Genomic DNA, 5557 nt, shown 5'->3' with positions numbered 1-5557 from the left:
GGTGGTTTAGCCTGGAGAAGAGGAGGCTGAGGGGAGACCTTATCGCCCTCTACAACTACCTGAAAGGAGGTTGTAGAGAGGTGGGGGCTGACCTCTTCTCCCTGGTGACAAGTGATAGGACGAGAGGAAATTGATTCAAGTTATGCCAGGCAAGGTTTAGATTGGATATTAGGAAACATTTTTTCACTGAAGGGGTTATTAGACATTGGAATAGGCTGCCCAGCGAGGTGGTGGATTCGCCATGCCTGGAGGTGTTTAAAAAAAAAGGGTAGATGTGGTGCTTGGGGACATGGTTTAGAGGTGGTTTTGTCAGGGTAGGTTAATGGTTGGACTTGATGATCTTAAAGGTCCCTTCCAACCTCAGCAATTCTATGATTCTCTGTGGGAAATGGCCCCCTTCACCACCCCACTGTGGGTAGATTCTGCATTTCCAGTTCTTCCATCTCAAAACTTCACCTCCTGATGGAGCTGTTCCGCAGGCGGCCTCTGGCTGGCCTCTGCCGTTGGTCTTTTTGCAGACCCTTTGCCAGCCTGCCCTGCTTGCCTTCAGGCGTCCGTAGTTTTCCTTCTCATCAACCAGTGAACTTGCTGGACAGCGGAGGAGCAATGTCAGTGGAACTCGAATAGAAGTAGCTCAACACAGCCAGGCTTCCCCATGACCGCCCGCGGAGATTGGCTAATGACTGTATTGATTCACTGTACCTGGGAATTACGAATATTGTAGAAGGAAGGCTTTGAAATCACAATGTCATTGAAGTCCTACATGAAGCTCCATGGACTTTGATGGTGTCTACATGATTGCTTTTATCAGTCTGATTTGTAAGCTCCAAAAAAAATGAAATTAGTTTGTGTGTTGGTTTTTTTTTTTTTTCAAAGAAAGCCCTTTTCTGTAGAACCATATTGGCCATCACTAATGCTACTCATATAATGTGCTGCATTCAGCCCTTAATGACTGAACTTTGTACCAGCTTCTCCGTTAGTTTGCCTAGGACCATGGCTATCTTATCTGTCCCCTCCTGCTGGACCTTTTTGAATACCAGTGTGACATGAACACCATTTGAGACTTCTGGATTTTAAGTTCCCTACATTGCATTAAAAATCAAAAAGCACGGGACATCTCCGGTCAGGTTTTTTAGGACTTCGGAGTGCAAATTATCTAAACCCACTGATCTGTAAATACTTAATCTGCAACAGATGTTAACATAGCGTAACATGCATAATAGCGTGACAAAGACACTGTCTTCTTTGTGCGATACAGTCAAACATTTCTGTGTCTTTTATGTTGTATATGAGATCAAGGTTTGGATCGCGATCAAGTGTTTACAACCTTGAAGCCGATCAAAAAAGAAAGATGTTCTAGCAGCCTCCTTCGGATTAACTATTAGCGAGTGAAGTGGTTGCTGCGGAGGTTGCAGAGGATAAAAGTTGCAGTAATTGTGAGACGAGATGGCTTGATAACAGTATTAGACATTGTGGCAGAGAGGAAATACTGGTTCTTTTAGTCACGCTGGTGGAAGGAATAGCAAATGACACTGTAAGCGTAGGTGTGGGAAGAAAATGGAAGAAGAACCATAACGTCGCCCTTGCGCAGAAAAGGCAAGCTACCTAGAGAATGGCACTGGTGAAATAGTATGTGGCTGGCAATTGCAGAGGAAATCTGAGGTTCCACCCCAGGTGATCTGATCATCTGCCCTGAGGTTGATCAGGTTGGAGCACAGGACAGATCGCTACGGAGTAATGTATCCATGATACATTGTGGATGCATAATGTATCAATAGCCACCTCTGGATGTCACAGTGAAATGAGCTGGAGAGAATGGTCACAAGAGCCCCGTGAGACTCAGAGAAAGAAAAAAAGAAGCAGAAATGCCAAAAAAAAAATAAATAAGCTAACTCAGTGGCCTGTGAAAGGGGAGCTGCATTAGTACAAACTCGTGCTTCAGTTTTGATTACTCTCCCCATAACACTGCTTTCTTGGCTATTGCCGGTCGGTGGAGGAAGTCCCTATGCCACCAAGTCCTACATTGTGGAAGGCAACTCAATGGACACATACACTGACGCCTTGTGAATATCTTCAAGAAATATATTGGGCTGCAAAGCACTGCAGAATTGGACTGGGAGGCCTTTGCCTGTCTCAGATTACTCACAGTTTGCTTTGTGCCTGGACAACACATAGGGATGAAAAAAAGAATGTGTTAACTTATAAACACTGGTGGGCAATAAAGGAGCATAGTTACAAAAATGAAGCAATGAAAATGTGTCATTAAAATTACTCTAAGCAATAATGTTTTCCTTTTGCTGCATTTTGTGAGTTGATGGATGGCTAATTACTCTCACTTGACCCAAGATTTACTTGAAATTGAGTCCTCTTCAAACTTGTTTTCCTGCTCCTATTGTTAAAGACGTCTATCAGAGCGTCTCAGAGTACTTGCTCTGGGTGAGCTGTTCTGTTTCCCTACCTCACTTTCCCTGCCAGCTCCTTCCTCTTTTTCCTGTTTATTTGCTTCTCGTTTCCTACCATTAAGCATGGATCATCACACAGAGACCTGGTAGATTTGATGGTTTCCTTCCCCCTTCCCTTCAAGGGCTCTTGACTAATATTTCTATTGTATTTGCTAATTATCCCACTTTGGGCACAGCTTTATGCTGCTTTCCTGTTTATATTTTTCTGAAGAAGTATTGGTAAAACTTCTTATATCATGTACCAAAAAATCTTTAAAGCATAATTTCTTTCCTAGATTCTTTGTGAGTAGTGTGGGTATAAACCATTCTTTACATTTGGAATGGGATGCCTTATGCTTTCTTGTCCCTACCTGTTAATTTTAGGGAGCTGTTTCTGGACATCCTGCCATAAGAAATGAACTTTTCAGTTGGTGGTGAAGCCAAAGTCATTAGTGGACAGGACAGCAAGGAGCAGACCCTCAGTTCACAGAAAATTCCATCATGACTGATGATAAACAAGAAGCTCTGAAAGTTATTCAGAAAGAAATTATTAGAGATCTTGTTGAGAGAAAACCTGTCAACCTTGCTGACAGAACTGTAGCCCAGAAAGCCAACAGTATCCTGAGCTTCATCAAAAGAAGCGTGGCCAGCAGGTCGAGGGAGGCGATTCTGCCCCTCTGCTCCACTTTGTGAGACCCCACCTGGAATATTGCATCCAGCTCTGGAGCCCTCAATGTAAGGACATGGACCTATTGGAATGGGTCCAGAGGAGGGGCACAAAGATGATCAGAGGGCTGGAGCACCTCTCCTGTGAAGACAGGCTGGAGATTTGGGGTTGTTCAGCCTGGAGAAGAGAAGACTCCAGGGAGACCTTATAGTAGCCTTCCAGTACTTAAAGGGGGGCTACAGCAAATATGGGGAGGGACTATTTATCAGGGAATGTTGCGATATGATGAGGGGTAATGGTTTTAAACTACAAGAGGGTAGATTTAGATTAGAAAAACTAAAACTGGAAAAACTTCTTTACAGTTAGGGTGACAGAGCACTGGCACAGGCTGCCCAGGGAGGTTGTGGAGTCCCCTTCTCTGGAGATTTTCAAAACCCGCCTGGATGCAGTTCTGAGTAATGAGCTCTAGGCAATCCTGCTTTAGCAGGGGAGTTGGACTAGATGATCTCTAGAGGTCCCTTCCAACTCTGAAAATTCTGTGATAGATGTTAGGAAGAATAGGTCGCTCCCATCAGAGATGAAGGAGTAGGACTGCTCCAATACAGCAGAAACAAGCTGCAGTGGGCGAGTCTGCCTTCGGAAAAGGAGGTGCCCGTTGACCTTTGCCTGTGCTGGGCCTGGAGGGCACATGAGCACATTGTCCTAGGTCAAGGCTCACATGACACAATTTCTGCAAGCTGATGGCATGGGGGAATGTTATAGCTGCTGCAGAAAGACAACACCGGTCCCTTGCTTGAGGACACCGCCTGGGATGGAAAGGGAGGACTACTGCCCTGGGATCTCTCACAGACTTTCTACTGTTTAAAGGAGAAGCCGCCGCCTGAGCATTCACACACCATTCATGGTGTTGCACACACACACGCTTACTCTTGTGTGCACTTCCTCCTTCTCCAGGCTCAGCCCTAGGTTTCCCACAGCAGAGTCTCAGGCATTGGATTTTCTGAAATAATTAGTTTAATTGAAAGGTACAGCAGCAAGGACAGCCTGGGCTGGGTGCCTCCAAAGAGAGGGACCCTGAACAAAGAAATCCCTGGGCAATAATACCCTTGTGATCTACACACCCGCCCCTCACGCGCTCTTTGCATGCTGTACACATGTCTTTTAGTCCAATGGTGATTTTTGGTCTAAGGTCTTCTAACATCTTATTGGGTTCCTTTTCTGTGTCCAGGCAGGCAGGCTCTGATCTTGTTGACCTGCAGTTTCAGCCAAGGGTTGGAGCTTCCTTATCTTCTGGTTTACACTCCTTGTGCACCTGCACTCGCTGGCAGAACATGGAGAACTGGAGAGTCCCAGACTTGGGAAAAACACTACCAAACCATCAGTGTGATATTGAAACACTTTCCCATACTAAACAACTAAACACAGCACTGTACCAGCTGCTAGGAAAATTACTAACAAAAATAGCTCTATCGCAGCCTAAAGGCTTCATCAAATCTAGCTACTCCTGCTAACTAAAGCTAAGCTAACAGCATAAATCACACCATACTATAACCCTAAGTAATTTATTCTAATTAAAGCTTACTTATTTACACTAAACAACTAGTATCCCTCAACACTACAAGGCATTTCTGGGAGTACTTGCCCTTTGGAGAAACACCTTCGCTACCAAACATTTCCCTTCATGCACATACGCACACACTCATTTTTAAATTCATTAGTAGCTTTTTCTCTTCAGGCTGGTATTGAGCTTAAAGGGCTAAACTAAACTGAAACTCAAGAGACCTCATTTAACGTAAACCCAAGTCTCTTCGTTTTCATGCCAGCCTCTGGAGCAGATTTCCACACGTCAAACCCAGGCTCCATCAGAAGGAGTGGTGAAGGAAGGCAGCAGCAGAACAGCACACCAGGCAGACTAAACCCACGTTGCTCAGCGACTGATGGAAGAGGCACAAACGCCACACGTTGGTGCTTGGCTTGACCCTGAACTAGCAAACTGGAAGCAGATAGGGTACAGAGATCTGCGAACACATGAAACGCAGGAAGAAAGCAGCGAGAGACAGGTGGATCTCTCCTGCCGTCTGGATTTATGACAGGAAACACAGAGTTCGAGGTGATCAAGCAATATCCCTCTCAGTTGGCAGTGGCTCTTTGAAGACAAAAGCAGCTGCAGCTAAAACACCCGGCAATGCTGGCTTTGTGCAGACTTGCCCTTGCTGTGGCTGCTGACCAGACATTCTTGCCTTCCCCTCCTCCCCGCAGCTTTCCAGCCACCTGCTGCCACTTTCAGCTTTCTGCTGCTATATATATTCTTTTTAATCTCACCTAAATCCTGCCTGCATTTTTTGAAGGGAAGATGAAACTGGATTTTTTTTCAAGACAGGTTTTCTTAGGAAGCAAGTTTTATGTGATCTGTCAGGCCAGTAACCTTTTTTACCTCCCTTTCAGCCAT

The sequence above is a fragment of the Charadrius vociferus genome, unplaced genomic scaffold (assembly GCF_000708025.1).
Source record: "Charadrius vociferus isolate BGI_N301 unplaced genomic scaffold, ASM70802v2 scaffold162, whole genome shotgun sequence".
Lineage (NCBI taxonomy): Eukaryota > Metazoa > Chordata > Aves > Charadriiformes > Charadriidae > Charadrius > Charadrius vociferus.
This window is presented reverse-complemented; position numbering follows the sequence as displayed.